The 27,343-nt window shown below is 47.5% G+C and overlaps 1 protein-coding gene across 1 annotated transcript in view; it reads right to left on the bottom strand.

Annotated features, from left to right (window-relative positions):
- The window catches only part of LRRC4B (leucine rich repeat containing 4B), a 72,414-nt gene extending 45,979 nt beyond the window's left edge, over window positions 1-26,435 (bottom strand). Inside the window, exon 1 of the mRNA XM_060255462.1 lies at window positions 26,258-26,435. The gene's annotated coding sequence lies outside the window, so the exon portion shown is untranslated. The remainder of the gene's footprint in view (window positions 1-26,257) is intronic.
- Between the last annotated feature and the right edge of the window lie 908 nt (window positions 26,436-27,343).

Here is a 27,343-nt window from a genome sequence, read left to right on the forward strand (position 1 = left end):
TCTAGGGGTCTTGCTGGCCAGATTGGCAATGCCATCTGAAACTGAGCTACACACATTAAAGTCCATAGGCAAAAGTGTAGCTCTGTCTAGGGTAGCATTGCAAGGGACCTCTCTAGTCTTACATAGTCGGAATAATTTCTTTATTCTCATTATTTTTGGGGGAAACAAGAGAAGAAGAAGAAGATGACGACAACGACACTGGATTTATAGCCCACCCTCAACTCTGAATCTCAGAGTCTCAGAGCGGCTCACAATCTCCTTTATCTTCCTCCCCCACAAAAGACACCGTGTGAGGTGGGTGGGGTTGAGAGGATTCTCACAGTAGCTGTCCTTTCAAGGACAACCTCTGCCAGAGCTATGGCTGACCTAAGGCCATTCCAGCAGCTGCAAGTGGAGGAGTGGGGAATCAAACCCGTTTCTCCCAGATAAGAGTTCACACACTAAACCACTACACCAAACTGGCTCTCTATCAGAAAGTGTGTGTGTGGGTTATTAGAAAGTATATGCATGTGGGAGGGAATGTCTACTGGGCATTCCATTATACCCTATGGAGACCAATTCCCATAAGGTATAATGAAGAAGCAAAGAAAGAAACAAAGCAAGAGATCAGGGAGAGATGGGAGCAGGAAAAGTGAAGGAATGAGCAGGAGGAAAAATGAAGAAATGAGAAATAGGGCTATGCAATAAGTAAAAGTGCGGTGGAGCACAGAATCCCATGGTTAAGTCTCACCCTGGTCACAGCAACTCCAACGCAAGGTTAAGTGTTCTGAACCATGTACTGTGTCCCTGAATGGTTCCAGAGCCATCAGTTCTCTTCCTACCTGTAATATGGGGATTTGTAATATTGGGCCACTTCACAGGATCAGCGTAAAGGTTACTCAGCTTGTGTACAACAGGTGCTTGGAAGTAAAAAATAGTAATACTAGAGGACCGAGATTACGGGGAAATGAAAAAAACCACACGGAAGGCAAAAGAGAAGGGGGAGACGAAAAGCCAAAAATGAGTCGAGAATAATTTATATAGTACATTTTGTATTTAGCCTGTTCATCCTCCAAGGAGTTCAGGCTGGCTCATGTGATTCACCCGTCCTCCATCTGATTCTTGCAACAACCTGATGACCATTCCTTATTTATATCTCACTTTTCTCCCCAACAGGACCCAAAGCAGCTTAACCAGAGGTCTGAGAGAAATGTCACTTTGTCGAGCTGGACCATGTGTGCCATACAATATAATGCCACATACGAATGGTATAAACTTTATAGAGGACACAGGCAAACCCAAGTAATGATATGATTTTTTAAAACTCAAAATTACAAACATGCTTAAAACATTAACACTCTTATAGTATTTCCTTATGGCATCTCCCTGATGTTCACCCTCCCGCTTCCACTGCCTGTCACACGTTAGGACTGGGACAGTATACAGGGACATAATAAACAGCCTCTGTCACCTAACAATAAAGGTAATGACCAGTTGCTCCCAGGCCAAACAAGAACCCTGGACACTAGGGCTGCCAATCCCCAGTTGGGGGCAGGCAATTTCCTGGTTTGGAGGCACTTCCCCCACTTCAAGGTTATCAGAAAGTGGGGGGGGGGAATGTCTACTGGGCATTCCATTATACCCTATGGAGACCAATTCCCATAAGGGATAATGGAGAATTGATGGGTATCTAGGGCTCTGGGGGCCCGTTTTTTAGGAGTAGAGGTACCAAATTTTCAGCATAGCATCCATCGCCTCTCCTCAAAACACTTCCCAAGTTTCAAAAAGGTTGGACCAGGGGATTCAGTTCTATGAGCACCAAAAGAAGATGCCCCTATCCTTCATTATTTGCAAATGGAGGGAAGTATTTAAAAGGCGTGCAGTCCCTTTAAATGTCATGGCCAGAATTCCGCTCAGAGTTCTATTGTGCTTGTCACAACCTTGCTCCTGGCTCCACCCCCAATGTCTCCTGGTGCCACCCCCAAAGTCCCCAGGTATTTCTTGAGTTGGACCTGGCAACCCTACTGGACAGGTTGGTTCCAGCCCATGGACCATATGTTTGACACCCCTGGCTTACAACATCATGTGCCCCTTTTTTATTTTATCATCACAACAGCCCTGTGAGGTAGGGTACGCTGAAAGAGGGTGAGTGAGAACATAGGAATTTGGAGCTGGGCTTCCAGAGCCTAGCCCAGCACTCTGACCATGATATTATGCTGTGCTCCGCCTGCAGTTTATTTTTAAAAATTGGGAGTCTGGCAAAGAAATGGAGTCTGGGGAAAGGAAGATGTAATTAAGGTAGAAAATAAAAAGAGGGGCTATGAAGTTGGATTTTAATTAAATTACTAGACTACAAAAAATCGAGAAAATAGAGTTTAAAAACAGAGGGACGATGTAAAGAGCACAATTCAGGTGTGGAAAGGTAGGCTGGAATGCAGCGTCTCTTGCCTGGGTTGTAAAATAACACAACTGCAGACAGAGATGCAGCCCTGCTCTCAATGCACAATAATGTTGGCTAATATCACAGGCTAATGGGCAGCATGTCAAGCTACAGAGATCAAATGGGACGGGCATGACACAAAGGGCAATCTGGTGGATACACCAGGGACAGGAGAAGTAGGACCCTTACAGAGTGCTGGGATTATCTGAGAGGAAGTGAGAAAGGGGAGGATGAAGGGACACATGCAGGCTTGCTGTTGCCTGCTTGCCTTTGGTGGCCAAATATCTATCCTCAGTCCCAGTCTTCCACTCTTCAAAAACTGAGTGGGAGAAAAATATCCAAAATGCTCCGTCAATTGCTAAATGCTCTGACAATTTTCCCAAGGTGTTATGGTCTTTGCCACAGAGATCACGGGAATTCCTTGAGCACCATCCAGAAGTGACGTCACATCCTCCCCAAACTCCACCTTCCCAAGGCACTGTCCTCAAAACCTACCAGCATTTGCTGAGGGAATGCCGGCAACCTAGGCACACCTGGATGGCCCATTTTGCCCAGTGCTCTGATCTGTGGCCAAGGATGTGGCAATAGAACGAGGGGCTCTCCTAAGTCCTGGGGAGAACTGGTGGGAATAAGTGCAATTTATACATCAGTTATATAATCAGTGCAACTATAAATAAGGAGGCAGTTATTAGACCTCTGTTCAAAAAACTTGCATTGGCTAGGAATGAGGTGGCCAGTTTCATCATACTTTCAGTTCTGTGGAACAGACTCTCTGAAGAAGTGGTGGGGGGGAGGGCTGCTTCCTGAAATCTTCAGGGGACACTGCAAGGGCCACCTGTTTGCCAGGACTTTGGAGGGGGGCTGAATGTTAGGTAGGGTTGCCAGACCCCACAAGAGGTGAGGGAACCCCTGCTTTTGTGGGGTGCTTCCCTGACCAGCAGGGGGAAATCCCACCCCCAATGGGCCCCAAAGATGATGTGATTATGTCACCCAGAAATGACATCATCATCTCACTGACGTTGCGCATGACACTCTAGTTGCTGGGCAAAACTATGGTAAAATTGGCTACAAATGTCACTCCCCCAACACTGGCAACATGATGACATCACTTCTGGGTGACATCATCGCACCCTTTGGGCATGTGGCAGAAAATCCTGGGAAGGACCCAAGATCCCCCTGCTGGCTGCAAGGGTAGGACTGTCAAGAGTGCCTTTTGCCATGATGTCTTCTGTACCCTGTAGGCCATGAAGCTAACTGTGCCCTGTTACCTTAGGGTTAAATGCCTCTTGCTTGCTATCTATCTGCATACTGTATGGCAACGTTCTTGAAGTATCTTTCACCCTGTACCAGAAGTCAGGGCCAGCTAGCCCACGAGACAAACTAGGCAGTTGCCTAGGGCGCCGGGAGGGTGGTTGCGCCAAATGGGGCTCCCCACCTCGGTGCCCCAGGCAAGCACCAAGTTTGCCTGCTTCTTCCACCCACCCAATGCTGCCACCCACCCCTCCTTTCCCTTCCCTTCCCGTCCATTCATCTCCCTTCCCAGCGCGATCAGAGTGCACCGTGCCTGGGCCCTGCTGGCTGCGACGGGGTGTGCATCTAGGGTGGCCATAATATCTGCAGGCCAGCCAGGGACACCTTGAGAGGGGAAGGAATGTGCGTGTGTGCGTGCCGCCGGAAACAGGAAGTGACGTCACTTCCGGTGACGACACGTCTGGTGACGTCATGCCACCGCCGGAAACAGGAAGTGACACCACTTCCTGTGACATCAATTCACCCGCACCACCTGCCGGAAGCAGGAAGTGACATCACTTCCTGTGACATCATTTCCTCGTGCCACCTGCTGGAAGCAGGAAGTGACATCACTTCCTGTGACATCATTTTCCCCAAATGACATCATTTCCCCCAAATGCCACTGCCGGAAACAGGAAGTGACTTCACAGCACTTCCTGTGACGTCCCCAAAAATCCCCCAAATATCACCGCCGGAAACACCAAGATTATTTATAGAGAGGGAAAGGGGGAAATAAAGTTAATTAAAACTCTTTTTTTACTTTTTTCAAAGTGAGAAGACTAGAGAGAACGGGTTCCATGCTGAGAAGCCAGTCAGATTCCAGTGAGATTCCAGTGAGACTGTGCTGCATAATGCAGCCTATTTATTTTGTCCTGTTTGCTCTGTTGGCTCTATCTGCGCCACCTTCATCACTTTCGGGGTGTGGATCCCCCAGTGGGGTGGTCTCCCGACTCCCTCCGCCGGCTGTTTCTGATAGCCCTGCGCCCCCTCTTTCATTTGATATGTGTCCCGTGCGGGTGCCACCCTCCGGCCGGGAGATGCCGCAAAATGAGCCCCCTTGAGGCTTATGGCGGCAGGGCTCGGGGGAAGCGAGCTAGACTGCTGTTCTTTTGAGGGGTTATAGAGTGTTTCGAGCCCGTCCCTGTGGCATTGGTCCCATCGTTGTGGGACCCAGGGGGCCGGCGCAGCAGCCCGCCGAAGCAGCCTGTCACTAATAACACAGGTCGAGATGCAGGACAGGAACCCGGAAGTGACCGACAGGCTGCTTCAGCGGGCCGCTGCACCGGCCCCCTGGGTCCCACAACGATGGGCAAACAGGACAAAATAAATAGGCTGCATTATGCAGCACAGTTGAGAAAGTGCCTTATCCCATATACTGATGAACTAAATACAGGATTTGAGAACAAAATTGCACCAGAAGACACAAACACAAAGCTCCCTTACACTGAATCAGTGCTTGGGTCCACCAAAGTCAGTATTGTCTACTCCAGGGGTGGCCAGAGTTGCTTAACAAAAGAGCAACACAGAATAAAGTTCAGATGTTTGAGAGCCGCAAGACATGAACATCGGATATTTGAGAGCCACGGACGGAAGGAAGGAAGGAAGGAAGGAAGGAAGGAAGGAAGGAAGGAAGGAAGGAAGGAAGGAGGGAAGGAAGGAGGGAGGAAGAAATGGAGGAAGGAAGGAGGGAGGGAGGGAAGGAAGGAAGGGAGGAGGGAAGGAGGGAAGGAAGGAAGGAGGGAAGGAGGAAGGAAGAAAGGGAGGAAGGAAGGAGGGAGGGAGGGAAGGAAGGGAGGAGGGAGGGAGGGAAGGGAGGAGGGAGGGAAGGAGGGAGGAAAGAAGAAAGGAAGGAAGGAAGGAGGAAGGAAGGCGGGAGGGAGGGAAGAAGGAGGGAGGGAAGGAGGGAGGAAGGAAGAAAGGAAGGAAGGAAGGAGGGAGGGAGGGAAGGAGGGAGGGAAGGAAGAAAGGAGGGAAGGAGGGAGGAAGGAAGGAGGAAGGAAGGGAAGGAAGGGAGGAGGGAGGGAGGGAAGGAAGGAAGGCCGGCCGCCCCTTCCCGCCAGCCGCCCCCCCCCCGCTTTTGGCCCTCTCCCTCCCTCCCTGCCTTGCTGGCTTACCTTCTCCCAGGGCGCGGCCTCCCCTCCGGGCGGGCTGGCCAGGAGGCGCAGTGGCGGCTGGCGGCGCTGGTGGCAGCTGAGGAGGAGGCGGCCGAGCCCACCGACCCGGGGCCTCCCACCACGCCGCTGCTGCAGGCGCCGCTGGCCCGCCTCCCGCTCTGGCCACGGCCTCCGCTGCCGCCGGGGCCCTACGCCAGCGAGAGGAGCCGGCGGGGCGCGCGGTCGGGGAAGGCGGCGAGTGAGGGACTGAGCGTCCCTGTGTGTGCGCATGGCGGTGTGGCGGGCCCTACACTGCCCACTCTCCTGGCCCCGCGCATGCGCAGAGCCCGCCACACCGCCGTGCGCACGCGCAGGGACGCTCGGTCCCTCACTCACTGCCTTCCCCGACCGCGCGCGCAGCCCGCCGGCTCCCCACTGGCTAAACCGGGATCTCTAATGGTCCCGGTATAGCCAGCCCGGGAGGCGGGAATTGGGGGCCAGAATCGGGACTTTCCCGGGTGACCGGGACGATCTGGCCACCCTATGTGCATCTTATCTTTCGAAGGACACACTGGAGAAGGCTTGGTTCCCCTCTCTTCCGGTTCCAAAAAGGATGGGGGAGAAGCCTCCAGCACATTCTTTGAAAGGTAAGATACATGCCATGTTGTGGCCAGTATGGCCCAGGCGCAGCACGCTCTGATCACACGGAGGGGAGACAAAGGGAAGGGAAGTAGGGGGCACCCTGGGGGAGTGCAATGGAGTGCAGCACTGCATTGCAGAGCTGTGGGGAAGTGGCGGTGGCAGGGGGCGTCTGCCTGGGGCACCACGCGCCCTTGGGTTGGTGCTGCCAGGAGTCTCGAAGCATCTCAAGGTCAATCATCAAGTTCACAGAGAATACTTGTACCTGCAGAGAAGGGGCTGTTGGGACTGAACTTTGGGAAGAGGGAGGGCCTGTTTTTGGTGCCTTGAGCTTGAAATGCATAACGGTCAATCGTAAGGGATATGTAGAGGGGCTTTGCCCACCAAAACCAACTTTAACAAGGCCTGCATACCTCCCATGTCTTCTTTTTAATAAATTGACTCTTGTTAATCTCTTGGGGTCCTTTAATGGAGAAGAACTTGCAGAAAATGACAAGGACCTGGCAGCCCTAACATCAGGCATCTTGCATGAAGGGGAGAGATTGGGGGTTTGTTAGTTTATTTTTGTTTTAACTGAAAACGTTTCTAGCTGTTTCTAGGAGGAAATGCAGAATATAAATTTTAAACAAACAAATACCTGTTCCTGCACTTAAAAAAAAAACCCTCACTGGCTAGAACAAAGAACTCAGCTGGAAATGGGGTCCAAATGGTGTCATTACCATAGATGAACCAGCATGGTGGTGCTTTGCTGAACCAGCCAGAGTGAAAGGCACATGTCCACCAGATCATGATATTAGACAACATTTTTGTGCATTGAGAATACTACTGAGTCTCTTCCTGGAATTATAAGGCTGAACAATTCAGGCATTACTAACTTAAAATTGGTGTTTGGAATACCAATTTAACTGTCATGGCTTCCCCCAAAGAAGCCTGGGAGTTGCAGTTTGGTGAGGGAAGCTGGGAATCTCGTTCTGACACTCTAGCCCCCACCAGATTCCAGATCCTCTAGGTTCCCCCCACCCTACCCCCAGGGATAAGGAACTATACCAGGTTATGCCTGTGTTGTAGATGTGCCCTTTTGAGAGGCTAAAGAAACAAAACTAGGCCATCCATATCAGTGGGGATGTAGAATAATGCATAGCAATGATGGGAGTTGGAAAGGTCACAGAATTATAAGCACTTCTATCTTACATTGTTTATTTTGATTTTTCTGTCCAGGCTCTCTTTCTAGGAGAGAACTGCCAGCTTACACCACTGAGGAGCTACAAACATTATAGGATCACTAACAGAAAAAGAAAGATCCCGCCTATATCAAAGTTGTGCAGCACCATAAAATGTTTTAAATTGTATTTTATTGGTTTTAAATTGTATTATAGATGTTTGAACTGACTGTTAGCCGCCTTGAGGCTGCTTGTGGAAAGGGCGGGATTGAAATCTAAATAAATAAATTAAATAGGAGGAGGATAGATGGTTCTCTCCTCCTTATTTCACCCTCCTTACAACTCATGGGGGAAGCTGTATTACAAGGCTGCTGACTACAAAGTCACCTACCAGTAAGCTTCCTGTCAGAGGTCTCCTTGGCTCCATTCAGACATTCTAAGCATTACACTACTCTGTTTTCTATTTTCAACTGACAGCTCCTGACTCCGGCCTTAGGTTTGGATCTAGGCAACATTTTTCACTCTTCTTTTCCTTATAGCCCACATCCGACACAGCTTTTGTCCACGGGGCTCCGGAAATTGCTCTAAAGGGACTAGGATCTCTCCTTCCCTTTTCACCAGCGGAACAGCTGATCAGCTGTTTAGACTTGAAATATGAAATTACAGGCCAGTCAGTCTGTCTTCAATACTGGGAAAGTTGGTAGAAAGCATTATCAAGGACAGAATGAGTAGGCACACTGATGAACACGGGTTATTGAGGAAGACTCAGCATGGGTTCTGTATGGGAAGATGTTGCCTCATTAACCTGTTACATTTCTTTGAGGGGGTGAACAAACATGTGGACAAAGGAGACCCGATAGATGCTGTTTACCTTGACTTCCAGAAAGCTTTTGATAAAGTTCCTCATCAAAGGCTCCTTAGAAAGCTTGAGAGTCATGGAGTAAAAGGACAGGTCCTTTTGTGGATCAAAAACTGACTGAGTAATAGGAAGCAGAGAGTGAGTATAAATGGGCAGTCTTCGCAGTGGAGGACGGTAAGCAGTGGGGTGCCGCAGGGCTCAGTACTGGGTCCCATGCTCTTTAACTTGTTCATAAATGATTTAGAGTTCGGAGTGAGCAGTGAAGTGGCCAAGTTTGCGGATGACACTAAATTGTTCAAGGTGGTGAGAAACAGAGAGGATTGTGAGGAACTCCAAAGGGATCTGTTGAGGCTGGGTGAGTGGGCGTCAACGTGGCAGATGCAGTTGATGTGGCCAAGTGCAAAGTAATGCACATTGGGGCCAAGAATCCCAGCTACAAATACAAGTTGAGGGATGTGAACTGGCAGAGACTGACCAAGAGAGAGATCTTGGGGTCGTGGTAGATAACTCACTGAAAATGTCAAGACAGTGTGCGTTTGCAATAAAAAAGGCCAACACCATGCTGGGAATTATTAGGAAGGGAATTGAAAACAAATCAGCCAGTATCATAATGCCCCTGTATAAATCGATGGTGCAGTCTCATTTGGAGTACTGTGTGCAGTTCTGGTCGCTGCACCTCAAAAAGGATATTATAGCATTGGAGAAAGTCCAGAAAAGGGCAACTAGAATGATTAAAGGGCTGGAACACTTTCCCTATGAAGAAAGGGTGAAACGCTTGGGACTCTTTAGCTTGGAGAAATGTCGACTGCGGGGTGACATGATAGAGATTTACAAGATAATGCATGGGATGGAGAAAGTAGAGAAAGAAGTACTTTTCTCCCTTTCTCACAATACAAGAACTCGTGGGCATTCGATGAAATTGCTGATCAGACAGGTTAAAACAGATAAAAGGAAGTACTTCTTCACCCAAAGGGTGATTAACATGTGGAATTCACGGCCAAAGGAGGTGGTGGCGGCCACAAGCATGGCCACCTTCAAGAGGGGTTTAGATAAAAATATGGAGCAGAGGTCCATCAGTGGCTATTAGCCACAGTGTGTATATGTGTGTATGTGTGTGTGTGTGTGTATATATATATATATATATATATATATATATATATATATATATATATATATATATATATATATATATATATTTACACACATACATATAATTTTTTTTTTGCCACTGTGTGACACAGGGTGTTGGACTGGATGGGCCATTGGCCTGATCTAACATGGCTTCTCTTATGTTCTTATGAAGCTGCCTTATGTGCGTATCTATTTTGTTTAATTTATATCTCATCTAACTCTCCAGTGGGGACCCAAAAGCAGGCTGCATCATCCTCCTCTCCATTTTATCCTCACAACAATCCTGTGAAGCAGGTTCTGTCATCAGACCATTCGTCCATTTGATTCAGTAATGTCTACCCTAATTGAAAGTAGCTCTCCCCAGGCCCCAAGAAGAGAAAGGCCTTTCCCCAAATCCCTTCCCCTGGAGATGCTGAGGACTAAACCCAAGACGGTCTCCACACAAAGCATGTATTCTACCACCAAGCTATAGCCAGCTCAGCCAGAGTTCTTCAGTCAATTACTGCAGGCTATGTCCTGCTTTATCCCAGCACTGTGTTCCTTATCCGGAGACCCTTGACGGGGTTTTATTTGCCTTGACTTAATGTAAATTAAAGTCTGACTGCAATTCCTAAAGCATATTTACTTGTAAAAAAGTCCCATTAAGGTCTACAGAAATTACTTCTAATCAAACAGAGGGAGTGGAGAGCAAGTGGATGGGAGAACAAGCCTTGGCAGGTCTACTCAGAAGTAAGTCCTGCTTAATTCCAGAGAGATTCCTCCCAGGAAAGTGTGCCTAGAAGCGGAGCCACAGTTGAGAGTTAATGGGAAACCAATCAGCCAAAGGAAACCACCTTGCAGGCTGGCAGAAGGTGCAGCGCTGCTGCAACCTTCGCCTACCCCTCATTTATAGACCCCCACCAATCGGGTGATCAGCGGAGGTCTTTAAATGGGAGGGGAAGGCAGTTTGGCCTTCTGCTGCCTGGCCACCTAGTGGAAGGGAAGGCGGCAGAAAAAGCCCCAGTCTCTCCCCCACCCCCCATTTAAAGACCCCCATGGGAGCAGGGATGGGCACAAGTAGGGGGGCAGCCTGGGGCGGCAAAAGCCCCAGCGCCATCCCCCACCCCATGGAAAAATGGTCTTCCATGAAACCGGTCCCTGGTGCCAAAAAGGTTGGGGGCCACTAGTTTTGAGAACGATAGAGTTTTGCCCAAAAACTAGAGTATCGCCCTCGATGTTGGTGACACAATGATGCCACTTCCGGCAGAAGATCCTTGAAAGGATCTGGGAGCCCCAGCCCCTGCAGGCTGTCAGGTAGGACCTGGGAACCTAATATGGTGAGATGAAGCTTTTTTCATGTGCTTCTCTGTGATCATGCAATGCAATTGCTTCCAATGGGAGCCCAGGTATACCTGTATCTATCTACTTGCCATACAAGAGCTGGTGGCCGTGTTCTCATGATTAACTGCACAAACAATTCCTGTTCAGATCCCCGCATTTACTCTAGAGCGATGACTCCTAGATACTCCTGATTCACTGAACAAAATGAAGTGTCAATTCAATTTTGATCTGGAATTGGCTGAGAGATACTGCCTCTCAGAATTGATTAATCCAGCATTGATACCAGTTTAACATGGTGAACACACCAAGATGCCCTTGATTTAATCTGGATTTATTGTCTGGTATTGTCAAAGCCTGGAATGATTTAGTTTCTCTTTTCCAGTAACCCATGTGAACATGCCTAATCCACTTTAACCATGATTTATTCTACTTAGTACCACTCGTAGTAAATATTAATCGCAAATGTCTGAACATCTCTACTATGTATACTAATTCACACAGATGAGAAGACGAAGCTGTTCTTCTAGGCAAAGGCAGGCAATTTGGGGATTGAATAAACCTCCAACCCAAGGAATTAGCAGGGGAAAAAACACTTTTTTTGTTCAGAAATAACTCCCCGCCACACACACCTGGAATTGCCAGTTTTATGACATCACATTTGGCTTCCGAAAACTAATGAGGATGCTGAACACATCTGCAAAAAATAATGGGCCTTGGCTCTCCAGATAATTTTAAATGTTGCCTCGCTTCTTGAAGTGACAGAAGCCCCACCCAGGGCCACTGACACATAGATTGTTCACCCCAGCTAGGACAATATTGTGAACTTGTAAGGTTGCCAGCTGGCCTGGAGGGGGGGAAACCCTGCCCTGAACAAAGGAAATGTGCGGAAATGGGCAGCTGAAGCTTTTCACAGGTGCTGAAGTAAATCACATTGCCTGGTAAATCACATTCCATTAAGCTTCTTGTTAAAGGGACAAGTCATTTTTCTCCAGACTAATTGGCAACTGTGCCTTCAACTTCATGGTGTTTCCATGCAGATCTCAGTGCCCTTTGCCTTTTCTGTGATTCCCCCCCCCCCCAAAAAAACCCTGCTTTGCTGCAAAGGGAAAGACTGCAGCAAAAACAGGGGTGGGAGCACTCCTGTAGATGTGAAAAGCTGGATCTTCCCAGCCTTGATCACATCAACACTACTTTCCCTGCCCCAGTCCCCTGCAGTAGCTACTCCACTTCCACATGTACCACTTTTGGAGGTATTTTTTAAATAGAATGGTAACGGGCATAAACAGGGCTCTTTTTTTGGTAGAAAAAGCCCAGCAGGAACTTATTTGCATGTTAGGCCACACCTCCTGATATCACCATTGTTTTGCACAGGACTTTTTTGTAGAAAAAGCCCAGCAGGAACACACCTCCTGACATCACCATTGTTTTCTGTAGAAAAAGCCCAAAAGGAACTCATTTGCCTATTAAGCCACACCTCCTGACACCAAGCCAACAGGAACTATGTTACTGTGTGTTCCTGCTCAAAAAAAGCCTGATGCATATACAATATAATAATAAATCAATTATCTATTTAAAAAAACTGCAAAAAGCCCCACCCCACTTTGGTATATACCTGGAGATTTGAGGGTTGGGCCTGGGAGTGTGGGATTTAGGGAGGGGAGGGTCATCTGTCATAATGTCATGCAATCCACCTTCCAGAACAGCCATTTTCTTCAGGAAAAGTGGAATTAATCTTTTAAAATAACTACATAAAGCGATTTATGTAATCTGGAAAGCAGCTGTAATTGCAGGAGATCTCCAGCTCTTACATGGAGCTTGGCAACCCAAGGTAAGAAGAAGGGAAAGGGTCACCACAGAGAAAGTGCAGGGAAACCCACCATGTCGGAGGCCTGTTGCCACTATGGCTGCTGAACACCAGGCCTTCCGCAAGAAAGCATCACCATGTGGAAAAGTTTCAGGTCGCAATCTGAATCCTCCTCCCTCCAGGACTGGCTTTGGGAATTCAGACAACAGCCCTTTTACACGTTCTGAAGAGCAGCCAGCCCATACCAAGACCTTCTAGTCTGGTTCATCTTCAGGGCTAATATTTACTCTGTATCGAACAACCCACAATTTGTCGCCAAACAAACCCAAAGCTCAAATAGGGTTGCTGGGTCTGACTCAGGAAATATCTAGGGATTTTGGCGGTGGGCCCAGAGCAAGGCTGTATGACAAGCGTAACTGAACTCTAAAGGGAGTTCTGGCCATCACATTTAAAGGGACTGTGCTCCTTTTAAATGCCTTCCTTCCACTGGAAATAATGAAAGACAAGGAAACCTTCTTTTGGGGCTCATAGAATTAGACCCCCTGGTCCAATGTTTTTGAAACTTGGTGGGGGAGAGGGTTGAGGAGAGATGCTATGCTGAAAACCTGGTGCCTCTGCCTCAAACAAAAAACAACAACCCAGCCCCCTCAGAGCCCCAGATACCCACAGATTGATTCTCCATCATACCGTTTGGGGGCCAGTTTCCATAGGGTATAACAGAGTCCTCAGCAGACATTCAACCCCCTCCCCCAATTTTCTGATCACCCTAAACCCTAAACTCATACCTCAAAAAACTGAATTCTTACATATCATAATAAATCATCTTTAGCATTTATATTGCTCTCTCACCATCCAAAGCTCTTCCCCTATGCTAGTGCAACCAGTTTTACAATTGCCCTGTAAGGTAGACTGATACTATTAAATCCGAAGAGTTTCTGACTCAACAGGGAGAACTTCCTGACAGAGAGATTCCGCAGTGGAACAGGCTTCCTCGGGAGGTGGAGGGCTCTCCTTAGAGGTTTTTTAACAGAGGCTAGATGGCCATCTGACAGCAATGCTGATCATGTGAATTTAGGGGGAGGTATTTGTGAAGTTCCTGTATTGTGCAGTGGGTTGGATTAGATGACTCTGGAAGTCCCTTCCAACTCTATGATTCTATTATTATGCCCACAAAGCAGATGTGTGACTGAGTAGGAATGACTTGCCTAAGCCCACCTAAAAGGGTTGTGGCTGAGCTGAGTGTTGAGCCAGTGAACAGTTACAACACAACAGTACATTCTTTTAGCCTCTGTACTACGCAGCACAGTTCTTTGGCCTTACCAATTTCGGTCTGCTCGATGCCAAGCATCTCGCTAATTCTTCTTTAATAACAACCATACCAATGCACATGCAACTTTGCTAAAGGATGCGCGTCCCTGTTATTGAAAGATTTCAATTCTCAACAAATTGGTCTGTATTGTCTCCCTTCACTACATCTAATGTAATTTCAGAACCGGCTCTATATCTCATATCCTCTTAAATCAAACTAGATCTGCATTGGAACTCTTTTGGAATAACAACCCAACTAATAATGCCAATAATAACAGTAGTCATAATAATAACCATCTATTAAAGAGTTTGCTTGTCTCTCAGCTGCGCTTGTCTTCCCAAGCCCTCCTGGCATCTGGGCTTCCAAGGGAAAAAAACACCCTACAAAAACATGTGCAGCATCCGCCAACGACCAATCCAATTAAGCATTTTTGATATAGTGATGTCACTACAAGCATGTGGGATCTGCAGAGGCATAATTTAGAGTGGGCAGCGCTTATTTGTTTGGGGTTTTTTAATTCATGCTTTTCCCTCAAGGGGGGGGGGCAAATCAGCGTATCACCTTGTTCTCTCCTCCTCCTTTTTATCCTCCAACAAACACCCCATGGGGTAGGTTAGACTAAGAGACTGTGACGGAGCCAAGATCAACAGTGAGCATGCATGCAGATCCAGGTGAGCAGCCGTGTTGGTCTGAAGCAGTAGAACAAAGTAGGAGTCCAACAAAGTTTTATTCAGAATGTAAGCTTTCGTATGCATGCATATATGCATCCTGCATCAGACAATGGAATGGGGTACAGTGAGCAGAGCTACTTACAGCCGGTGAGCAGTGGTTAAGAATGCAAAGTGAGCATGCAAGGCAGAGGAGACGCAAATGGATGAGAGGGCATCTGGCTACAGCTCAAACCCAGTTGTCACAGGTCCTGGTCTGATATCCTAACTGCTACGCCACACTGACTCTCAAGTGGGGCACATGACATGACTGTTCCCCAGGAGCACCTGCATTCCTGGTCAGCCAACTGGTTTCAGCACACTCTGTAGCATCCCAAAATGGCTGTTGTCCAAAGTGAGACTAGCTGGGTTGTTGGGTCATCACAGATCTAGTCTTTCCAAACTGGGTTGCCAAAATTATCTATATTTTCCCTTGGAAAATCATAGAATTAAATATTTTTGTTTATTTGTTAAAATGTGTATATCTCACTTTTCCTAATAGCTTGAGGCAACTTAACCATACACAAAAGTTAAAGCAATTAGACCCCAAATCCCCTCTCCCAAACCCAATAAAATGCATGCCACCTACACCATCTGAAAATGCTGGTGAATCAAATAGGCTTATAGCTTCTCCTAAAAGTTTCCAATAATGGCACTCCCATCATTTCCTCAATCCCTGTTTTCATACAGCGGAAGCAATGACAGAAAAAGCACAGGCCTCTGTCAATGCCAGGTGGACTGTCTTTAATGAGGGAACAACCAGAAGGTAGCAATCGGAACACTGCTGGATGCCTGAAGACCGTAGCTATCTAGATCTGTAGAAGACCTTGACAACAGTGTTATGATTCCAACATGTTTATGGGCACATTATGTTTTTATCCTCTGTTACTGCGTCAAGGAGGCCGTAACCTTTTAAGTAGCACAAATGCATAACTAGTCATCCAGTGGTTGGGTCAGAACCTGCAATGACAGCCAAGCTGAGCTCACCCACAGGCAAAGAGAAGCTAGAAGGCAAGGGCATTTCACCCAGTAGTCAAGGAGGTGTCCTAAATGAGGACAGGTTCCCACAAAGAGCCATGAACAAAAGTAAGGTCAGAAGCCGATTCCACAGATACCTCTCCAGGAGCATTTGCCAAGTCACCAAGAGCCTCCATGGTCCTCCAAACAGAGTCTTTCTTGATCTTTCTTACATCACATTTCAGCCTCCCCAAATCCAAAAAATCTCACAAAGCATGCTTGATTAGAATGTGTACTCTGCTACTCTCCCATTCCCCAACAGCCTCTTGCCTGACTCCTGGCTCCCCAATCAATTTGGGAGTCAGGACCCCAAAATTTTGTACCCTAGCTTGCTCCCCGCCCCAACATCCTTGAGCATACAGTTAGCTCTGAGAGGGTCTGGAAATAAACTGAATCATTCCCACATCAGTTTTAACAGTTGCTGCTGCTCCACTCTCTCTCTCTGAGAAAAGATTTCAGCTGGAGCCTCGTGTTCCATATCTACGTGTATCCCTATGGTGTATCTGGCAGAAGAAGGAAGGAGCTTGTGCCAGTCATGTACTTTCAGCCTAACCTACCTTGCAGGGGTGTTGTGAGGATAACATGAAGGAGGGGAGAATGATGTTGTAAACTGCTTTAAGTCTTCACTGGGGAAAAGAAGAGACTGGATTTACATCCCACCCTTCACTCAGAGTGGTTTACAATCTCCTTCCCATCCTCTCCCTACAACAGACACCCTGTGAGGTAGGTGAGGCTGAAAGAGCTCTAACAGAACTGCTCTTGAGGGAACTGTGACTGATGCAAGGTCACCTAGCAGCTGCATGTGAAGGTGTGGGGAATCAAACCCGGTTCTCCAGATTAGAGTCTGCCACTCTTAACCACTACACCCAACTGGCTCTCCATCAAAGTAGCTCTTCCCAAGATTCTGGCTCAAGGATTTCAGGCTAGGGGGAGGTATGGTTCATCTGGGCACAAGGCATTTCACCTCTGTATCTATCCTAGGATCAATACCTAAGTTTTCTGCAGACTCTAAACCCCAATGAGAATATATATTTAGCTCACAAACTGTTCCCACTTTCCCTAGATTCTTTGCAAACTGAAAGGTACAGAGCTGACTAGAAGCTTTCAACGGGGGGCGGGGGGGGAACCCCTCAAGCTAGCACAGGACTGGCGACAATATCAGGCCCGAGTGTACCATAATCGGATTTATAACCTTGTTGTGGTATCAGTTTTTAATCTCAACCAAGCTCACAAGAGCTATATGAATTCCCCCCCCCCCCCAATCCTCCCACTAAATGGATTGCGCCACCACACACAGCTTTTCTGATGGTTTAACTAAATCAGATTAAACTTAAAACCAAGGTAGTTGTGAATATCTGCGAGGCGTTATCTGCCTTGAAGGCTGTTCCAAGCCTAGCCGCCATTCTCCTCTTCTTGGTTTTTTACACATGTTTTTCAAGCTCCGGCTCTGAGGCAGGGGATCCATGCCGAGATGGGAGCCAGACAGACAAAGGGCAACAAAAACCAAGGCCTGGTCATGACCAGCACTGCAGAGACAGGCAGCTGAGACTCAGAGAAGAGCTGGTCTCTGGGGGAAGGCGTATTCAAGGCCATGGTCTCTTGTTGGCGGCCTGCCACTCAGGAACCAAGGAACACAAGATACAAGAGCTTTGGGACTGGCTTGCCTGACATTTCTATTTCTATTTAAAAGCAGGAAACTCCAGTTTTGATCAGAGTAGCACGGCAGGGGGAAGTTTAGCCCCTGACGAAAGCTAAACATTTCCTGATCTAAATCAGTACCCCATACACATGAAACCAATTGCCCGGCTGGGGAAAACACAGAAGAATCAGTACACATTCCATTTGGTATGTTTGTATTTATTTCATTCATTTTTATCCTGCCCATTCTTCAGGAAGCTCAGGGTGGCGTACATTAGTGTTCTATCCTCTGTTTTCCCCTCACAATCACCCTGTGAGGTAGGTCAGACTGAAAGAGTGTGACCGGCCCATGACACAGGCTGGGATTCAAACCCTGGCCTTCCAGATCATAGTCTGACATTTTAACCACTACACCAAACTGAGGTACCAGCAGTGATTTTGATCAAGAAAATGGTATGAGGTGGAAAAAACAGGAACTGGAGCAACCTGCCACTGCTGCTCATGGGAAAAATCAAAGCACTGAGAGATAGTACTGCATATTTTCTGTCATATGTGGACAAGGTCCCAAATTCAATCCCTGGCACCTCTAGTTCAAGGCCACTAGGAAAGACTCCTGCTCGATAACTCTTGAAGCTCACCCCTAGACCAGCTAGTACTAGATACACCAATGGTCTGACTCTGTATAAGACTCCCATTTGGGCAGGGACTGTGGTTCAGTGGTAGAGCATCTGCCTGGCATACTGAAGGTCTGAAGTTCAATCCCAACATCTCCAACTAAAAAGGACTAGGCAGCAGATGATATAAAAGGCCTAAGACCACTATTCCCTCTAAGCTTAGTTAGTTTGAGCTAGTTCTCAATTTTTAGCCTCTAGCTCACACATTTTTGTCTTAGCCCAGGAAAGACATCCCCAGAGCGAACTAATTTATGCTGTAGCTCACAACTTCAATGCCAGTAGCTCACAAAACAGAATTTTTGCTCACAAGACTCCACAACTTAGAGGGAGTACTGCCTAAGACCCCGGACAGCAGCTGTTATTTTGAGTTGACAATACTGACTTTGAAGGACTGATGATCTAATTCAGTATAAGTTTCACAAGTGTTCATGTCCTAGTAGTGTGTGCTTCCTTCCCATGAAACCTGTTTCCTTCAAATGTTATTTGGCATGGTACATGAGCTGCCACGCTGCTACCAGTAGTAACAGCCAGCATGATCTGATTCAGTCTATGGTAGCTTTATGCCTCCCTGCATTCTATCCTCACTGCCAATCATGCGATGAGGCTGCCCCAGTATGCCTTGCATCAAGTCAGAGTTCTGTAGGGGAGAGGGAACAAGAGTCACCAAGGTCTGACTGCCTTCCTTCCACCCACCCACCACGGACTCATTCAGAGATGAGCCAGTTGTGTGTCATGGTTAGAATGCTGCAATTTGGACCAGAGATTTCAAGGTTTCAAACCCACACACAGCCATGATCCTATGCCACGACTCGCAGTTACCGCATTAGATTAGGATCTGGAAGACATGGGTTCAAATCCCTATACTGCCACAAAGCTTACTCAGTAACCCAGTTACGCACTCTCAGCCTAGCCTGCCTTGAAGGAGAAGAAGAATTGCAGATTTATACCCCACCTTTCTCCCTGAATCAGAGACTCAGAGCAGCTTACAATCTCCCATATTTTGTCCCCCCACAACAGACACCCTGTGAGGTGGGTGGGGATAGAGAGGGCTCTCACAGCAGCTGCTCTTTCAAGGGCAACCTCTGCCAGAGCTATGGCTGACCCAAGGCCATTCCAGCAGGTGCAAACGGAGGAGTGGGGAATCAAACCCAGTTCTCCCAGATAAGAGTCCATGAACTTAGCCACTACACCAAACTAACTCTCTGCTACACCAAACTGGCAGGGTTGTTCAGAGAATAAAATGGGCCAAGAAAGAACCATGTACACAGCCCTGAAATGCTTGGTGGAAGGGCCAGACAAAAATAGATAGCTCTTGGACCAATTCCACTCTTCACCAACCTAAGCTGGTTAGCCGAAGGAGGTATCACCAGGGGAGGGGATCAGATATGCATGATTTCTTGGAAGAAGGGCAAGACGGAAACCTAATAAATAAATGCAGTTACATCCTGGAAAAGCTGCTGGAGTTTAAGAAAACATCGTTGCAATCCCTTTCTTTCTCTCTCTTTTAAAAGTATCTCACCAGTGCTAGAATAATGTTACCACCACAGGTCAACAGTCAAGGGATTCAAGTCTCTGGCATGAATACCTGGTTCGTAAGCCCATTTAATTGTTTATAACAAATAGTTCCCTTGATGTGTAAAAGCCAGTGAGCTGTTCAGATATGTATAAGCAGTCCTGGAGAATAATAATCCACTCTCTGAAACATGAACGGGCTGTGTGTGTGTGTATGACTCCCCCCAAAATGTGACAGCATCTCTGCGTTCATACACAGACACCCCTGATCTCCTTACTGTGCCCTCCTAAGCAGAGTAATACTTTTCTAAATCCACTTCTGTTTAGGATGCCAATGCACCTCTGCTTAGACCTGTTGCCCAAATGAGAGATCCACAGAGCAGGTTTTAGTGTGTGATCACTCCCATAATGAGGGGTTGTGCAGGCTTGGGGTCAGTGCCACTGTGTATTTCATTGCCGCTGGGGTTTTGCAGCAGTGTCTCCTGGACTCACAACACAGTTGGGCAGCTTGTGGCCAAAGCCATTCTGAGAAAAGTCCCAGTGGAAACACACACACAACCTATTTCTTTCTCCTCCAGTGCCTGTGAAAAAGAAACAATGTTATTCTGTTCTAGGGGTGTCCTCAAAAATAAACCATTTAAACCACAACAATGACAAACAGTGACCATTTTTTCCTTTAAAAAAATCAAGACCATGATGTTTTTCACATTTTTTAAAAATGCTCCTGGTAGCAGGGGGAGGGGAAACATTCTTTTCATCCTCTTCCCTTTCAATTGTTCCACCAGTTTTCAGGGTACTTTAAACACTGTTATTTCTATCCATTCAGAAGGCCAATTGCCTCCTAAATATTGTTTTAGGATTGCTGTAGACCTCAGGTGAACCTGTGCTATGTACTCAGAGCAGCTTACATGAGTTAGCTCCAGGACTTCCCCACAGAGAATCCTGGATATTTCTGGAAGGGTACTGAGAATTCTACAAGAGATCCTTAGGCACCCATCATAGAACTGGACTTCCCAGAATTCCCTGGGAAGACAGAATAAATTCATTTAAATCCTTGGGTTACATATTTTTTTGCTTTTTGAATGGCTAGAAGGGCATGGCTTGGACAACTGCTTGGTCTACAGAAGGTCCCACCATCGCCAATCATCAAGGGTTGAGAACACCTGCCAATCACAGAACCACCGATTAGCTATGAGGACCAATGGGGCTGAAAAGGGAAGGAAGGGGTTCCCTTGGAGCATACAAATAGCCTGTGTTTGGAATCATGGAACCTGTACAGCCAAAAGTCATGTGGGATGGGTGGGGTGAGGGGGGAGAATTGACAGGAAAAGCATGCTGGATCCAACCCATTGTTAACGTAAGGCAACTTGGTAAGGGGTAAAAAAGTGCAGCATATACACATGTAAATGACAGGGTGCCCCCAATGTTTCTTGCCACATTGGTGACCCCCAGCATTCATGACACTAGCAACACATCAAACTAAGATGGTGGCAGTTTTATGCATCCCTATCTGTTTCTTTATAACTTCGTAAACAAAGCTGTCTTGTTCAGTTGTATGACAGCAGTAGCACTATATCATAAGATGAATTTAACTTGTGACACTGGCCCCAAAGCTGGTCAGTGCTGATCCGTCACACTTCCATCCCATCCTTCCAATAAAGAGTTCAATATGGCATAAATAAGATTATCCATTTCCCCTCACTACAGTCCAGTGAGGTGGGTTATGCTGACAGAGAGCAGCTGACCAGAAGTCTTTCATCTTGCCTTATGGGCTCTGTTGAAAAGAACCTTTCCCCAAATGCTTCTTTTGTGCATATTTCAGGGGGAAACCAGCCACTGAAATACATTCATTTAAATCCTTGGGTTACAATATGCACCATTCACACAATGATATGCAGTGCATATGCATTTTGCACTCAGGCACACCAAATGCAAAATCCATGAAAGAATGAAGCAGCCCTCAGGGAAATGCTAATGCTGCATTTCTCCTTCCTTGCTTGAGAATGATCATCTTAGGCTCGCTGCAAACTCAGCTTAAGAACATAAGAAGAGCCCTGCTGGATCACAGTGGCCAACCAGTTCCCCCAGAGGGCCAGTGAAAAGAGAATAAAGGCTAAGGTTGCCTCCTGGTGCTCCTATTAAGAGGTTTGGTGCCTCTGAAGATGAATATGGGGGTTCCATTTAGTAACCAATAGCTAGTAGCAATTGATGGACAAATCCATGGCCCCTTGAACACTGCAACACATACCTGTGTTTCCTGTGCAACTGATGCAGTCCATTGGCCTCGCTACTAATCCCCTTTTAAGCCATCGACAGTCTCAGCTATCACTATATTTTCTAGCTGTGAACTCCACAGTTTAATTCTTGCCTGACTAAGAAGAAATCCTTTTTGTCTGTCCCGGATCTGTTGCCCATCAACTTCACAAATTCTAATATTGGGGGAGAGGGAGAAAAAAACTCTCTCTACCCATTTTCTCCACCCTATGTATCATTTTCTAAACCTATATCATCTCCCCCCCCCCCCAATTGCTAGCAGTCATCTTTCTTTTTAAACTCAAAGGCCTTAGCCTCTTTTGCCTTTTCTCAAGCTCTTGTGGGGCTCAGAGAAAACAGTCCCAGAAAAGGAAACATGATGCTACTGCACTGTTAACACTAAGCAGGTTCATCTTAGTTCTATACTATTTTTTAAAAACATTTATTTACTGCCTTTCCACCCAAAGAGGGTTTCTGAGGTAGGCCTGAACAGTGCCTGAATGGTACTCACTGAAAGTAAGTGTGGTATGGCCATTTGAAACTATGACTAGGGAGACGACACACACACACCTCCAATTCAGCTACACCGCAAAAGGCCTCAGGCCAGTCATTCCCTCTGAGTTGAGTCTACCTTACAGGGCTGTTGTAATGGTGGATGAAAGGCAGGAAAGAGGGAGCCATGCACGCCGCACTGAATTCCTTGGAGGAACAGTAGCATAACAGTGTAAACTATATCAACCAATCAGACCTTCCCAAAGGAAAGAGCAGGGATACATGCATAAGAAATAAGAACATAAGAGGAGCCCTGCTGGATCTGACCAATGGTGAATCTAGTCCAATATTCTGTCTCACACAGTCACCAACCAGTTCCTCTGGACAGCTAAGAACACGGCACAGAGGCCAAGGCCCTCTCCCTGGTGTTGCCTCCCAGCTCTGGGGTTCAGAGGTTTAGTGCCTCCGAATGTGAAGGTTCCCCTCAGTCACCACGGCCAGTAGCCTCAGACAGACTTATTCTCCATGAATCTATCTAATCCCTTTTCAAAACTGTCTGTTCCTGTGGCCACCACCACATCCTCTGGCAGCAAATTCCACATTTAAATCACTCTCGGTGTAAAGTTGTGCTTCCTTTTGGTCCATCCTGAACCTACTGCCCATCAGCTTCATCAGATGCCCTTGAGTATTTTGGGAGAGGGAGAAAAAATAAATGGGTTATGCTGCACCCCAAGAGCTCTGCTCTCGTCTGGCAGTTGTGCTCCCTAACACCCCCTTATCATTTTTATCCAGGAACTGGATGTTTCACCCAGGTTGCGTTCTGTGACCATGGGAGTTCCTACTGAAGCAGAAGCGCAAGGTCTGGCGAGGCTTAGCAGTCAGAAATGGTGAACTAGGCCTGAGCATTCCTAGATTCAAATCTGTCCTCTGGGTCTTCTGGCATGGTACTTCCCCCACCCCCAGGTCCACACTACCTGTATTGTCTCCCCCACACACAGTCACTTGATCAGGCACGTTGTGAATTCTATAGTAGGAACTTAATTCCTAGGTAAAGAGGCCTGATTAGTATAGGGACTACTAAGGATTAGGATTGCTCCCCCTCCATGAAGTTTTCCCAATCTGAAATGGCCTAGAGGAAGTGCCGTTTGCCCCATTTGGGGCTACGTGTTTACCAAGAGGGGGGGGAAACACATATACCTCCCCTCTCTCACCCTGTTGCCCCTCCCAAGCACCAAGAATACAGAGCATCACTTACCCCAGTATGGAATTCAGAATCTATGTCTGGGGAGGGCCTGATTTAAAACATAATATGCATGTAGCCCCTCAGCTGTAAAGTTCGCTGGGTGACTTTGGGCCAGTAATTCTCTTTCAGTCCCACCAACCTCACAGAGGGTTGGATCCAGACTACGTTTTCCGCTCATGCAAGGCACTTTTATCAGTGGAACAGAATGTTCCTCGCCCTCCCCAGAACACATTCATGTCCCTGAAATGCAGCTCCTGGGGGACAGGGAAGAATACAAGAGGCAAAAGGGCGGGGTGGTGGTATCTGCAGCAGGAAGGGGGAATTGGTGGAAATCACTCAACCTCTCCCATTAGCAGAAAATGTAGTTTGGATCCAACCCAAGGTAAAATATCAGAACAGAGATAGAATCTCATATACCAGAGGTGGCCAAACTGTGGCTCGAGAGCTACATGTGGCTCTTTCACACATATTGTGTGGCTCTCAGCCTCTGTCACCCCATCAGTCAACTTAAAGAAGGCATTTCTCTGTCTCAATCATTTCTTCAAGCCAAGCCAGCCAGCAGCTTGGAGAATGCATTTAAAGTTAAAGGTGCTTCCTTCCTTTCTGTCTTGCTGCTCTCAAACATCTGGCATTCATGTTTTGTGCCTCTCAAGCATCTGATGTTTATTTTATGTGGCTCTTATATTAAGCAAGTTTAGCCACCCCTGTCCTGAACTCCTTCCCACAACTCATTTCAACATCAAAGCATGTTGCTTGAGAGCTTGATGTCAGATCAGATGCATTTTTTTTTAGTGGAGAAGAGGCTAAAAGTGGTGCAGCCAGATAACGAACGGTGAAGTAATAGAGTTCATGCAGAATGAAAGCAAAAGATCTTGAGCTATGAGTCCCCTCCAGACAGCCCTGAAGTCTTCTACTCGGTGACTGTGCACCAGTCTTGCTTTCTCAGCCTAACCTACCTCACAGGGTTGTTGAGAGGATAAAAGGAAGAGAGAGTCCTGCACTCCTTGGAAGAAAGATGGGATTTTAAAAAAAATGTGCTAGATGGATAAACAGTCTTGACCCTGCTAAGAATTAACCAGGTGAGTTTAGGCAAACCCCATTCTGTCAGCCTTGTCTCCTCAATCTGCAAAGCGGACATAATAACACAGACCTGCCTGGCAGGGCTGTTGTAAGGAACAAAGCAAAATGTTGCCTCTTGCACCAATTTGGTGCAGTGGTTCAGTGCATGGACTCTAATCTGCACTGAACCACTGCATGGTTTGATTCCCCACTCCTCCTTGTGCACCTGCTGAGTGATCTTGGGTCAGTCACAGTTCTCTCAGAGCTGTTATCTCAAAAACAGTTCTTGAAAGAGCTCTCTCATCCCTGCCTACCTCACAGGATGTCTGTTGTGGGGAAAGGAAAGGAAAGAACATTGTAAACTGCTCTGAAACTCCAAGTGAAGGGTGAATTCTATGGTTCCAATTGCCTCTTCTTCTCTTGGAATGTTCAAAAAGCCCCATATAAATGATGTTACTATTAAACTGAAAGAACTGGAGGAGGGAGAATAGGTAGAACCAGAGAGCAAGATGAAAATATGGCTGGGAAGATTCCCAGACACCTCGGTCCCTAATGGGAAAAAGGATCCCGAAGCTATCCTGCCCATATACCTACCTAACCACTATCCAAAGCAGCTGCATGCATTTCTCCAAAGACCCAGCCCATGCAGTCCATACCACATAAACAATCTATTAGCAAGCAGAAAAGAGATCCACTGCAGGTGAATTTCTGTAGAAATTACTGCCTCTATGTCCAGCAACTCTTGCCTATGAAACCCCCATTCACAGTATATGACACTGTCCAATCTTATGCATATTTTCTCAGAAGTCCAAGTCTCACAGAGTTCATTGGGGCTCGCTCCCCAGGAAGCGTGCATACGGTTGCAGCCCTAGCCTTTCAAAGCGCCATGGACGTTGACAGTTCCGATGTGCATGATACATGGAAGGAGGAAGTCAGTCAAGCCACATTCTAGGAGTGAACACAATCCTCCCACTTCTGTCGGTTCAAGTGCGGAGGAGAAGGGGGAAGATTGTTCGCCAATTCCAAAGACAATCCACCAAGCAGTGAGCCAATGAATTTTCCCTACGAAATATGTGATTAGCAACATCAGTAGCTGGAATGTGGTGGGGCAGAGGCAGCAGAAGAGGGCTGGGGGGATCACAGGGGAGCCAGGGCTGATTAGGAACATGGAGATATTCACTAGAGGGAAATAGGGATGGTGGACCGAAAGAGGACTAGGCCTCAGGTGGGTAAGAAAGAAAGGAAACTTGGGGGAAGAGACACAAAAGGTGGGGTACATGTGCCTGTGGGAGGGGCAAAATGTCAGAGGTTCAAGGAGAAAGCAAGCTCTTGTTATCCAACACACTAGGCTTGGGAGTTTTAAGAGAATGTAGTAGGAATACAGAAAAAAGTCAGGTGGAGAGAAAGAGGCAAAAAAGACTCCCAGCTGGAGATATGGCAGGAACGTTTGGGTGGAAATCGGGAGGGGGAGAGGCAGAGAAAGTGGCGGGCAAAGAAACAAACCTATTCCCTCCCCCCCTCCCTTCCCTCTTTGGACCTGGTGCATCCTTTCCATCTTTGGTCCATCCATTCCTGCATCCCTGGTACCCAACTCCCCCCTTCCTCCTCCCGTGCTGCATCCCCATGGCAACCGCTCACCATCTCCTCCCTTCGCCTTTCCTCCTTCGCCACGGCTGTCGCGCTCCCCCCCAGTCTTTTTCACCGCGGCAGCGCAAAGGAGAAGGGGGGGAGAGAGAAAATCAGCCCTCTCCCCCCCCTGCCAAGGGGAGCCATGAGGGGAAGGGGCTCAGTACTGAGAACTGCCGTGGATGGATGGACGGAGTGGGGGGTGGAGTTGAGATGGAAGCACAGCGCATCCTCCCAGCGGCAGCGCAACCGGGGGAGGGGATATGGGGATCAGAGGGGAGGGTGGGCTTCTCCTTCCTCTTCCTTCCTCCTTCCCCTAAGCCTTCTCACCTCCCTCCCTTGCTCTCCTCCAATTCTCCTTCCGCCTTCCCTCCTTCCTCTCCCCCTTTTCCTTGATGCATCTCCAGCCGCATGGCAAACTCTCACCCCCCTCTGTTCCACACCTCCCTTCTATCTCCCCCAGCTTCCCTCTCCCCACCACAAGCACTTGCCGGCCCCTAACCCTTCATCCCTCCCAGCAGGGCATCCCACCCACCCCCAGATGGGAAAACCCTGCAGATGCTTATTTGCATATGGAAATGCACAGCAAAGGATGCAGCCCTCTCTCCATCACTCATTGAATAACACAGAAGAGCTCGGCTAAAGACCCAAAGTCAGTGCACGTGCCCCCGAAAGGGAGGTCTGGCTAAAAAGCACCCCCCCCCCAATGACCCATGCCTGTATCCCCTTCCCCCTTTCCCAACTTGCATCTCCCATCCACTGCACCCCTTCTCACACTATCCCTTCTGCAAATCACACACCCCAAATCTGCCCTGCTAGTAGCAACCACTTCTAATATCAATACCTGACTTACTCTTCAGAGCTGAGTACCAGGGATGGAGGAATGGATGGACCAAAGATGGAAAGGATGCACCATGTCCAAGGAGTGGAGAGAATAGGTTTGCTTCTTTGCCCGCCACTTTCTCTGCTTCTCCCCCCCTCCCCATTGCCACCCAGAAAGAGTAATTTCCCTACCCTGGATTCCTTCTCACACTAGTCTGCCCCATTCCTTCCTACCTCCTCTTGTCTTCCACATTAATAACCTGATTTATTCCCTCC

The sequence above is a fragment of the Heteronotia binoei genome, chromosome 15 (assembly GCF_032191835.1).
Source record: "Heteronotia binoei isolate CCM8104 ecotype False Entrance Well chromosome 15, APGP_CSIRO_Hbin_v1, whole genome shotgun sequence".
In the NCBI taxonomy this organism is placed as follows: domain Eukaryota; kingdom Metazoa; phylum Chordata; class Lepidosauria; order Squamata; family Gekkonidae; genus Heteronotia; species Heteronotia binoei.